The sequence below is a fragment of the Hypanus sabinus genome, chromosome 8, assembly GCF_030144855.1.
Source record: "Hypanus sabinus isolate sHypSab1 chromosome 8, sHypSab1.hap1, whole genome shotgun sequence".
Classification (NCBI taxonomy): Eukaryota; Metazoa; Chordata; class Chondrichthyes; order Myliobatiformes; family Dasyatidae; genus Hypanus; species Hypanus sabinus.
In genome coordinates this window covers 123,267,567-123,280,684 of record NC_082713.1, presented here as the reverse complement: position 1 = coordinate 123,280,684, position 13,118 = coordinate 123,267,567, and the positions used below count along the sequence as shown (strand labels likewise).

Genomic DNA, 13,118 nt, shown 5'->3' with positions numbered 1-13,118 from the left:
TGAAATATAATATGAATGTTGCCTTGTGGTACTGCATTTGTGTCGTCTTGGTATGAAAATGTGAATAAATTACAGATAAATAGGAAGCCTTCTGGAACGCATCCCTATTTTCTCTATTTAAATAATTATTCACATTATGCATCGACTGCGAGGAACTTATCCCCCACATATAATGAGGATAGGGTGTTTCATTTTAGTTTGGTTGTGGTTACAGTACTGGGGAAAAGCTCCCCTGATCATCTTTGAAATGCTGCCATGGGATTTTTAAAAAATATATATATTTGTGGAAGCAGGGTGACCATGCACAGTCTGACTATATGTTGGGTGTTCTTTAGTACCATGTCTTGAGCTTGATTTGCTTTCTTTGCTAGAAATCGTAAAACTCTTGAGTTTTACCGAAGCAGAAGGATTATAGTAAACTAACCTTGTATAACACACAGAAGCACTGTGATGTTAGTATTCATTCCTTTGTAATATGAGAAATTTTTAATACTTAAATGCATGGAGGTGTGTGTGTGTGTGTGTGTGGTATTCATATATCCCCTTGTGAATTGTAGAGCGTTAATGATTTTTATACTGTCAGACAGTAGGTTATATCAGCAGACTTGTATCTGATTGATACTTTTTACAAGTAACATCAAAAATAGTGGTGTACAATTTATCTGTTGAGAGCTCCAGATAGACAATCTGAAGGCCTGTTGTATCAGTTGCTTTATTTTTGCTATACATGACCAGATACGTTGTAAGTATGCATTTGTGTACATAGAAAGAGTAGGCTAATAGTGATTTTCTTTAAAGTGCAGAGAATTATGGCATGGTTTTGTATTTTTGATTGCTTCTTTGTAACCGATGTTTCTAATTTTTATCAGCTGAGGAGTGTTGTTCAGTCTGAGCTTTTTGATCCATCAGTATTTCATAAAACACTGTTTTGCAGATTGAATTGGATTTTAATTGCTAAAACAGTTCAACTTTGTGCTTTTGCAGGATTAAGAAAACCTACTGTAGTGTTTGAGGGATGATTCTGAAAATGTCAGCCTTTATTTTCAACATAGCTTGGTATATTGCTGCTTCAGAATTGTTATCCTCTGATCCTATTATGCTGATTTGATTTGTTGAGACTCAAGAGAAAGCATACCAACAAACTAATGTATCGCCAAGATGACAAACATCTCACCTCTCCTTAGCAGTTTCAGAAACTTTTCCATTTCAAGTGCTCTGCTGTCAAGTCTGAACTGCTTTGGATGAACTCCAGTGGTCTTTGGCTTCTGGCTCAAGCATTGGAATCTTACCACTCATTTAATTTTCTTCCTTTCAGTGTTCCTTCCAGAGTGAACCAGACTCTTCACAATCTTAACATCTTATTCAATCCTGAACTAAGGTTCATGCATTCCGTAATTCCACTTCACTAGCATAGGAGCCTTCATTCCTCAAGCCTGTTCCACCCTTTACCTCTGTTATATTTAATTTTTATCTGAACTTCATTTATCTCCTTGGTACCATAACTTGATAAGTTGAGAAAGTTAACTGAAGAAAGGTAAAACATTGGGATAGTGAACACAAAGCCCCACACCACTTGATTCACTGTGTGCATACATCTACTGATGCTTCTGGACACATTATCAGTGATGTTCCTGGAATTATCGGGTGTTTCCGGTCTTTCAACATCATACACTCTTCTCCAGGTGACCCATCCGGAGCAGATCAGACCCCAGCTTGTGTCCAGGTGACTAGCTACACATGACTCCATGTCTCCCCCCTCTTGAGCCACAGCCACCTTGAGGCCCTCTCTGCCGCATCGGAGGTACTGCGGATGGCTCTCCGCCCTCTCTCCCTTGATGCCCAAATTGCTGTAGGCTCTGGCTAAGGAACAGACTGAGAATCCCCTACAACCAACCTCCACTGGGAGACACCTCGCTCTCCATCCAGCCTGCTGGCAGTTGCTGACCAGTCCTGCGTACTTAGAGAGCTTCCTTTCAAAGGCCTCTTCCAAGTGATCTTCCCATGGGACTGTCAGCTCCAGCATCACTACCTGTTTCGTAGACTCAGACACAAGGACTATGTCTGGTTGCAGGGTGGTGGCTACGATATGGTTGGGGAACCTCAGCTGCCTTTCGAGGTCCACCAACAGCTGCCAGTCCTTTGCAGAGGTCAGGATACCTGCCAATGTTTTCTTGGTGGGTATTGGCTGCTCCCCAACTCTTACAAAGGCAGTGGTCTGCTTGGAGGGTTGGGACCGCTTCGCCCACTCCACTCCTGCACTGATGGCTTCAGCAATGGTCTTCAGCACCTGATCATGCCTCCATCGGTACCGTCTCTCACCAAGGGCCCTTGTGCAGCTGCTGAGGATGTGTTCCAGGGTTCCTCGCTTGGAACACAGTGGGCACGCTGATGACTGCTTTGCCCCATGTGTGCAGGTTTGATGGGCTTGGAAGCACACCGTACACTGCCTGGATGAGAAATTGGATGCGGTGTGGCTTGGCTTTCCAAAGCTCAGCCCAGGTCACTTTCCTCTCCACCGCATTCTCCCATCTTGTCCAAGCTCCCTGAAATGTAAGGAAGCGAAAGAGAATTGGATGAATAAACAGTGTGAAGAAATTGAGCAGTATGAACGAAGTCATGATTATAGAGGCCTTCACCGAAAGGTAAAGGATATGACAAAATTAAAGAGAACTGTGCCATCATCTGGGTGTATCAATGACGGTAGTGGTAATCCATGCTATGAAAAAGAAGAGATCATGGACAGATGGGTTGAGTACATCTCGGAATTATTCGAAGATAGCAGGATTGAGTTTTTACCACAATTAAATCAAATGACTAATCAACCTAAAATATTGATGTCAGAGATGGAAAGTGTGATTTGGAGTCTAAAAGTCAGAAAGGCGGCCGGTGAAGATAAGATTTCCACTGAAATTCTGAAATCACTTGGTCCAAAGGGAAAAACAAACTTTTTTAGCAATACTAAACAACAGTTATATGACAGGAAATCTTCCGGAGGACTTTCACAAATTGGTATTTATCGCCTTATCAAAAAAGCCGAGGATGATAAAATGTAATGAACACAGGATGATCAGCATACTGTCTCACTGTGTCAAGTTACTGTTGAAAATAGTGTTTGGCAGAATGAAAGGTACAATCAGCGATGAACTTGGAGAAACACATTTTGGTTTTTGTAAAGGCTCAGGAACAAGGGAAGGAATATTTGCATTGAGAAACTTCATGGAGAGATGCATTGGAGCACAAAAGACCAACTACTTATGCTTTATTGACTATGAAAAGGCTTTTGATAAAGTAAGACACGAGAAAGTAATGGAGGTGTTGAACAAGTACAATCTGGGATGGGAGAATGTGCAAATAATAAGGAACTTGTATTGGAAACAGAAAGCAGCGGTCAGGGTAGAAAATGAGCTATCACCATGAGCATGTATTAAACAAGGCGTAAGGTGCCAGATTTGTTCAGCCTCTACGGAGAATGGATTTTTTGGGAATGCGACCGTCAGGAGACAGGTATTCCAATTGGAGGCCGGAAGGTGGATAACATCTGGTATGTGGATGACACTGCGTTGTTAGCTGACAGCGAATGCGAACTGCAAATTATGCTGAATAAAGTAAATGAGAAAAGCCTTGAATACAGTCTAAAAATTAACCCTAAGAAAACAAAATGGATGGTGGTAAGCAAAACAAACACTAAAGATTCATTCATGATGGTATCATTACAAGTGAATAGACAAGATATGGAACAGGTGCAAAAGTTTGATTATCTTTGCAGTGTCTGACAGATGACTGGAGATGTGAAGTTGAGATCAGAAGGAGAATAGGTATGGCTAAGACCCACTTCACGAAGCTAACAGATCTACTATGCAGTCGGAAGGTAGATATCCAAAGTAGAACCTGCTTCCTTGCATGTTATGTATGGCCTATGGATCAGAAACATGGACCCTGAAGAAGGATGACATGAAATGAATTAACGCCTTTGAAATGCGGTGCTATCGATGAACGTTGAAGATCAGCTGGGCAGAGAATGTCTCAAATGAGAGGGTTTTGTCCGAAGTTGATAGACCACGGATACTGCTGGAGAAGATCATGAAGTTAGAGGTTATTGTGACAAGTTACATGGAGCGATAACATCTTGTCGGACTTGCTATATGGAAAGGTGGAGGGAAAGAAAGGAAGAGGAAGGCAAAGAACAACATGGCTGGATAACATCAAGGATTGGACCAAGCTGGACAAGACTAGGGATGTTGTGGACAAATGTCGGGATAGAGCGGCATGGAGGGAAATCGTCCGCTGACTGGTAATTCCAGATACGGCCTAATGACAACCATAACTTTTGATGGATTTGCCAAACAGAAACACTGTCCTCTCTGCCATAACTCAGCTCATCTGTTGTTGAACCCCTTGCCTTATTGCTGCACTTCTGAATGCCTATACTAATGCTTATGCAGATTTCCCATTCTCAAACCCATACGTCTGGGTAAAGACTTGGATGTAAGCCAACTACAGGGATATAGCTTCACTGTGTTGGTATAAAATATTCAATCTTGTCATCAGTATTTCATAATTCATTTTGCATTATCTACCTGCCATTTCCATGATGGAAAAAGCAGATGTTTAAGCATAGTACAATAGAATTGTGTGTTTGCTGTTACACCTGATAGACATTTTTATTGTATATTTGGGCAAACCAAATATACCAAATAAGCACCCTTCACTTGAGTAAACCAGGAAATGGTGACACAAATTAAACCTGACATCATTGTGCTCTCAGAATTGAGTTTATTGCTAGCCTGTAGAGTCAGGTGTTGCCTCCTAGGGTAGTGATGTTGGTGAATCTGGACCAGTACCTTGAATTGCAGGTTATGAAGACATCATTGCACTTGCGCTTCAATTCACAGCTGTCAGATCAAACATATATTTCAGATTCGTTTATTTATTGCGTGCATGGAAACGTACATCATTTGCCATAACAACAGCATAACTAAGGGTACTCATTGACCTGGTGGTTCACCATCCTTCATCCTCACTGGTACAAATTGAATACTGCTGTGAGACGTATTTGATCCAAGAATTGTGCTGGCAAATCAATTAGATATGTTCTTGTATCCTCTTAATCTTGTGAAATTTATTGCACATCTGTACCAGCAATTGTGCCCTTAATTAGTTCCAAGTCTTCCATTGCAACTGAGCCCTGCATTTGTTTGACTTGCACTTGTAGCTGGCATCTTTTCCTTTGATGTCTGTGTAGTGCTGGCTGAAGGAACCATTTAAGTAACTAATTTCTCAGGCATGTCCATATTTCTGCAGTAGAATATCATTCAGGACTAAAATGAGAGACAGCATCCAGAATAATTTGCAATGCAACTGAAGAATGGAGACATCTTGCTGACAGCCCTAGCCCATCGGTGTCTGTTTTCCTCTCCTTGTAACTTATTAGATTCCAAATAAAATAGGACACACTAAAGTCATGGACTTGCCTATGAAGAATGGAAAATATGCAAAAGTTTTGTCTGAATTAAAGGTAACAATTCCCTCTGTATCTCTGCACAGTTTACTTATCTCACCAAGGCATTTTTGTGATAGGGTTTGCAAGGTGTGTTGTTAATGAATCCATTTTAGCTGGAAGAGCTGTTAACAAGGGAACAACATGATATTTCAGTGAATTAAAAACTGATAGCTTCTCCCCCATTGATTTCTAAATTGATTTTAAAGAAAGTGAGGGACTCCTGCATCCAATTGCTTCTACACTTGCTGCAACAAATCACACATAGACCACAATAAAAGCAGAGATGAATAATACATGTTACTTTCCAGCCTGTTCTTGATCTTTCATGTTTCAATTAATTCACCCCTGTTCAAACCAGCAGTTGCAATCCTAGCTGTCTATCCTCTCACAGGACAGTCCTCATTAGGATCTTTCCTGAAGTAAGACCATGAATGCACACGATTCATGTGGTCTCGCCAGTGCCGTATACATAACTGCAGCATTATGACATTTGTCCCCTGGCTATAAACAATATTGCTTGGTTAACTTTTATGATTACATGCTGTATCCTACATTTTAACCTTTTGTGAATCATGTATGTTCTGTTTCTTAGAGCTCCAAAATCTCTTATCTCCATATAGTCTGCTGCTTTTTCATTCTTCCTCAAAGAGGACAGTTTGACATTTTCCAGTATTGTTCCCTTTAGGCCAGGTCCTTGTCCATTCACTTGGAACATAGAACACTACAGCAAAGCACAAGCCCTTTGGCCCATGGTTTGTGACCTTTTCGCCTACTAAGAGACAATCTAACCCCTCCCTCCTACATAACCCTCCATTTTTCTATCATCCATGTACCAATCTGTAAATGTCCCTAATGTATCTGTCTGTACCACTACCCCTGCGAGTTCAAGCAATCACCACTCTGTGTAAAGAACTTGCCTGTGACATCTCCCTTGTACTTTTCTCCAATTATCTTAAAATTGTGCCTCCTGTTGGCCATTTCTGCTATGGGGAAACATCTCTCGCTATGCACTCAATCAATGCCTCTTATCATCTTGTACACGTCCATCAAGTCATCTCCCATCCTCCATTGCTCCAAAGAGAAAAGTTCTAGCTTGCTCAACCTATCCTCATAAGAAATGTTCTCTAATCCAGGCAGCCTGCTGGTATATCTCCTCTGTCCTTCTCTAAAATTTCTACATCCTTCCTATAATGAGGTGACTGGAACTAAAAATGTAATCCTTTTCGCTTCCACTTCATAGATTACAGTCAAGCTTAATTTCCCAGGCTGAGCCAGAAGGAAATAATATCAGATGGATATTTGTGTGTGTCAAAGTTGACTACGCAATGATGCAGGTTTAAAAAAAAGTCAAAAATAACAGTCAGGTGCTAGGCTTATCTGTGAAGAATAGAACATGTAGCTGGTCAGAGAACATCCATAGAAAGACAAGTAACTGCTGTATGAGGTTTTTAACCCTTCACTGAGTTCTCATGAAGGGTCTCAGACCTGAAATGTCAGTTGCTTTGCTTTCCATAGATGCCATTTGACCTAACAATTTAAAAAAAATCTTTTTATTGATTTTAAACAAACATAAATGAAACATTGAGTACAAAGAGCTTGAGAGTACATAATTAATAGGTTAAGGTATAAATACAAATAGATGATAATCCATATATAATAACCTCCCAAATTCATAGTGGTTACAAAAAATGGAAAAAATAAGAAACCCCCCACCCCCCAAAAAAAGCAAGGAAAAAAACCTTACTAACATAGGCCATTGCATTATATCAAATATACACAGTAGCGTCAATAACTCTGCACCTCTATCCAAATAATTAAAGATGATAAGAATAAGGTTTATGAAAAGTCAGTTTAGCTCATATGAAAATGTTGAATAAATGATCTCCCAAGTTTCTTCAAGTTTAACTGAAGGGTCAAAGACAAAACTTCTAATTTTTTCTTAACTCAAACAAGAAATAGTTTGAGAAAATCACTGAAATATAGTTAATATAATTTCTTTCTAGTTCAATAGGATGGATCTTCTAGCCATTAATGTAACAAATGCAATCATCCACCAGGCTGAGGGGGATAAGCAACTATTATCCACCATTGGTAAACCGAAAATTGCAGTAATAGGATGCGGTTGCAATTTGATGTTCAGAACTGTTGAAATAATACCAAAAATATCTTTCCAATAATTTTGCAAATAGGGGCAAGACCAAAACATGTGAGTCAATGAAGCGACTTCAGAATGACACCTGTCAGACCTAACAATTTACAGCACTTTTTTATTTCTACTTAAAGTTTCCAGCATCTGCAGCTGGTTTGATTTTCATCTTAGGAAGAATGATATTTATTTTAAAAAAACAAATTATTAAACTATGTACCTTTACTCTGACTCATGATGTACAGTGGCATGAAAAAGTTTGGACACTCCGGTCAAAATTTCTGTTTCTGTGAATAGTTAGGTGAGTAGAAGATGAACTGATCTCCAAAAGTCATAAAGTTAAAGATGAAACATTCTTTTCAACATTTTAAGCAAGATTAATGTATTATTTTTTTGTTTTGTGCAATTTTAGAGTGAGAAAAAGGGAAAGGAGCACCATGCAAAAGTTTGGGCACCCCAAGAGATTTGAGCTCTCAGATAACTTTTACCAAGGTACAGACCTTTAATTAACTTGTTTGGGCTATGGCTTGTTCACAGTCATTGTTAGGAAAGGCCAGGTGATGAAAATTCCAAAGCTTTATAAATACCCTGAATCCTCAGACCTTGTCCCAACAATCAGCAGCCATGGGCTCCTCTAAGCAGCTGCCTAGCACTCTGAAAATTAAAATAAATCATGCCCACAAAGCAGGATAAGCCTATAAGAAAATATTAAAGCATTTTCAGGTAGCCGTTTCTTCAGTTCGTAATGTAATTAAGAAATGGCCGTTAACAGGAACGGTCGTGGTCAAATTGAGGTCTGGAAGACCAAGAAAACTTTCTGAGAGAACTGCTTGTAGGATTGCTAGAAAGGTAAATCAAAACCCCCGTTTGACTGCAAAAGACCTTCGGGAACATTTGGCAGACTCTGGAGTGGTGGTACACTGTTCTACTGTGCAGCAACACCTGCACAAATATGACCTTCATGGAAGAGTCATCAGAAGAAGACCTTTCCTCCTCACCACAAAATTCAGTGTCAGAAGTTTGCAAAGGAACATCTAAACAAGCCTGATGCATTTGGAAAAAAGTCCTGTGGACTGATTAAGTTAAAATAGAACTTTTTGGCTACAATGAGCAAAAGTATGTTTGGAGAAAAACGGGTGCAGAATTTCATGAAGAGAACACCTCTCCAACTGTTAAGCACAGGGGTGGATGGATCATGCTTTGGGCTTGTGTTGCAGTCAGTAGCACAGGGACTATTTCACTGGTAGAGGGAAGAATGAATTCAATTAAATACCAGCAAATTCTGGAAGCAAATATCACACCATCTGTAAAAAAGCTGAAGGTGAAAAGAGGATGGCTTCTATAACAGGATAATGAACCGAAACACACCTCAAAATACACAATGGACTATATCAAGAGACGCAAGCTGAAGGTTTTGTCATGGCCCTCATAGTCCCTTGATCGAAAATCTGTGGATAGACCTCAAAAGAGCAGTGCATGCAAGACAGCCCAAGAATCTCACAGAACTAGAAGCCTTTTGCAAGGAAGAATGGGTGAACCCCCCCGAACAAGAATTGAAAGACTCTTAGCTGGCTACAGAAAGCGTTTATAAGCTGTGATACTTGTCAAAGGGGGTGTTACAAGTATTGACCATGCAGGGTGCCCAAACTTTTGCTTCGGGCCCTTTTCCTTTTTTGTTATTTTGAAACTGTAAAAGATGGAAATATAAAAGTAATCTTGCTTAAGATATTAAAGAAATATGTCATCTTTAACTTTATGCCTTTTGGAAATCAGGTCATCTTTTACTCTCTTAGCTATTCACAGTAACAGAAATTTTGACCGGGGTGCCCAAAATGCCACTGTAGGTGCCCTGGCAATGTCCTTTTATTGCCCATCGTTATTTGTCCTTGAGAAGATGGTGGTGAGCTGCTTCGTTAAGCCACTGCAACCCTTGTAGGGTATCTGCACTCCCACTGTATTCCTTGGTAGTGACTTCCAGAATTTTTGAATGCTGTCCAACCTGTTGAGTTACTTAAGCATTTTGTGTGTTGTAAATAGATTTCCAACACTTGCACAATTTCCTGTGTCCAGAATTTTTATGCAGTGATTTGAAGAAAGAGCAAGATATTCTGGTCATGTGGGTGAAAATTTTGGAGAGGAAATTGCACATGGTACCTGCTGCCCTGATTCTTCTAGATGGTGGAACTAGTGGATTGGGAGGATTTGTTATAGATTCCAAGCTGTGTATTGCAGTGTGTTTTAAATGAACTTTGTAGGACTCCAATGGATAGATTCATTATCCATATTATAATAAAGACAAATGCATTGGAGAGGCCTGAAAGTGATGGATGAGGATGTTCCCAGAGCTGAGTAGTAGTATCATCTCTATCCTCAAGTCTACCTGCTATACTATAATTCCAAGCAAACATCACTAGGCCTTGGGAATTAATGCCGCCTTCTGCAAATAGATCTTTGACTTGCTGATTAACAAACAACATTCAGTAAGGATAGACAGCAATACCTCCATTGATGATTATTCTAACTACTAATGCTCCACAAGACTGTCCTCAGCCCCTTACTCCACTCCTTCTGCATGGCCAGATTCTGTTCTAATGTCTAATGTTAAAACTTCTTCAAGTTTTGCATATGATGTCAGCATAGTGGGCCGTATCTCAAGTAAACAGTGGGTCATAGTAAAGGAAAAAGATGGAAGGCTTAGTGACATCATGGTGTCATGGCAATAAATTTTTTTCCCTCCACGTCAACAAAATAAAAGAGCTGGTTGTTGATTTCAGGAAGGAAGTTCCTACCTACATCAGCCATGTTGAGGTTGTGAGCTTCAAGTTTCTAGGAATGAACATCACCAGTAGCCTGTACTGGTTCAACCACATAGATGTCATGGCCAAGAAAACTTACTATCGCCTGTACTTACTCAGAAAGCTGAAGAAATTTGGGATTTCTCCATCAATCCTTACTGATTTTTACAGATGTACCATAAAAAGAATTCTATCTGGATGCAGTACAACTTCGGCACGGCAACTACTGTACATGTAACTGCAAAAAAACTGCAGAATTGTGGATACAGCTCACCGCATCACAGAAACCAGCCTCCCCTCAAATGGCTCTATCTGTACTTCTCTCTGCCTCAGTAATGCAGCCAGCTTAAACAAGATTCACCTCTTCGCCCCCTTCCATCTGACAAATGGCAAGAAAGCCACATACCACCAGGCTCAAGGACAGTTTCTACCTCACTGTATAAGAGTATTGAATGGTTCCTTATTATTGATAAAGTGGACTCTTGACCTTAGCTACCTTGTTATGATTTTGCAGTTATCGTTTACCTGCACTTCACTTTCTGTGTAGCTGTTACACTTTATTCTGCACTGTTACTGTTTTACTTTGTTCTACCTTAATGCATTGTGTAATGATTTGATCTGTATGAACAGTATGCACTGTATCTCTATATGTTACAATAATAAATCAATAACAATTCCATCTGGGGCACCTTTTCTATAAAAAGATAAACAAGCTGTTGGCCTGATTGAACGGACCTATAATATGCAGTAGGGAATTCAGATACGTAAAGTGAGAATGTGGAGCTTACTATTATGTAACATGGCTAAAGCAAATGGCATAAATATATTCAGAGAAAGCAAAGTATCTGGAAGAAGAAAAGCTGAGGAAGTTATTTCAAATGTGGTCGAGGTGAAATAGATTTGGAGGACTAGCCTGGGGCAAAAACTCAGGCTGAATGCCGCCTTTCTGTCCTGACATTTTGATGTTTTTCTAGAGTAAACTTCGTAGAGGAGCAGTATAGAGCATGTCACAGTGTGTATAAGATAACACTCAGGTGGGGCTGATTTATAGCCAGTGCAAGGCAATGCCCATTGAAGGAGAGAGTCTAATAATTTCTTCTTCATATTAAATGGAATTGCTATTGCTTAATTTGCCACTTCCAACTTTTAATGGTGGGGGGTTAGTGTAGCAGTTAGTGTAACATTTTTACAGTGCCAGTGACCCAGGTTCAATTCTGCCACTGCATAAGGAGTTTGTTTATCTCTCATAACATAACCATGTGGGTTTCCTCTGGGTGCTCTGATTTTCTCCCATATTTCAAAAACGTACGGATTAAGAAAGTGACAAATGGAATACAGTGTTGGAAAATGCATGGTCATGCACTTTGGTAGTAGAAATAAATATGTGGACTATTTTCTAAATGGGGAGAAAATCCAAAAATCTGAGATGTAAAGGGACTTGGGCACCCTTGTGAAGAACATCTTACAGCTTAACTTACAGGTTGAGTCGGTTGTGAGGAAGGCAAATGCCATGTTAGCATTCATTTTGAGAGCAAACAAGAATACAAGAGTAGGGATGTGATGGCGAGGTTTTAAGGCACTAGTGAGACCTCACATCTTGAGTATTGTGAACAGTTTTGAGCCCCTCAACTTAGAAAAGATGTGCTGGCATTGGAGAGGGTCCAGAGGAGGTTCACAAGGATAATTCCAGGAATGAAAGGGTTATCATATGAGGAATGTTTGATGGCTCTGGGTTGTTACTCGCTAGAATTCAGAAGGATGGAGGGGGTGGATTTCATTGAAACCTTTTGAATGTTGAAAGGCCTAGACAAAATAGATGTGGAAAGGGTGTTTCCCATGGTGAGAGAGTCTAGGATAAGAGGGCACAGCCTCAGAATAGAGGGGTGTCTATTCAAAACAGATGTGGAGAAATTTATTTAGACAAAGGGTGGTGAATTTGTGGAACTTGTTGCCACAGGCAGCTGTGGAGCCCAGGTCGTTGGGTGTATATTAAGGCAGAGATTGATGGGTTCTGGATTGGACATGGCATCAAACGTTATGGGGAGAAGGCGGGGAACTGGGGTTGAGGAAGAGAAGAAAAAAGGATCAGCCGTGATTGAATGGAGGAGCAGACTCAATATGGCCAGATGGCCTAATTCTGCTCCTATGTCTTACGGTCTTAATAATTTAATTGGTCACATGGGTACAATTGGATAACATGGGGTTTTAGGCTGTAAGGGCCTGTTACTGTGCTGTATCTCCAAATAGTCAAATTAACTAAGAAAATGAAACATCCTACTGGTTACTATTGACCACATGAGCAGGTCATTGCTTGCATATGCAGTAGGAAGTGGGTCATCACCTGACACCGCCCAAATGCCCTATGTCAGGAGCGTGATGTATTGGATCTGGCCTGTTTAATTGTCATATTCTTTCCAGTTTAACAATTTAGTATCTACTTGCATTTTAAGTAGCCTTTATATGCATAACTATTTAATATGCCTCTAGTGGCTGTTTCACATATAATTCTGGAAGCTCTGCATAAAGTTGATACATTGTTTGCATTGATTATCTTTTTACTGTGATATCGACAATATACTTTAATCATCATCTATAGATTAGAATGGAATTCTAATCTTTGGGTAAGATTTGTACTGGATGCCATTTTTCTTATTCTTGAATCTTAGCTTTCCCAATT

General features: G+C 40.0%; 1 protein-coding gene across 5 annotated transcripts in view; it reads left to right on the top strand.

The window, feature by feature from the left end:
* Positions 1 to 13,118, top strand: part of braf (B-Raf proto-oncogene, serine/threonine kinase) — a 118,374-nt gene that overhangs the window by 24,519 nt on the left and 80,737 nt on the right. Inside the window, exon 2 of one of the 5 annotated variants that reach the window (XM_059977742.1) lies at positions 8,059 to 8,138. The exons of the other annotated variants lie outside the window; for them this stretch is intronic. The gene's annotated coding sequence lies outside the window, so the exon portion shown is untranslated. The remainder of the gene's footprint in view (positions 1 to 8,058; positions 8,139 to 13,118) is intronic. 5 annotated transcript variants of the gene reach the window in all.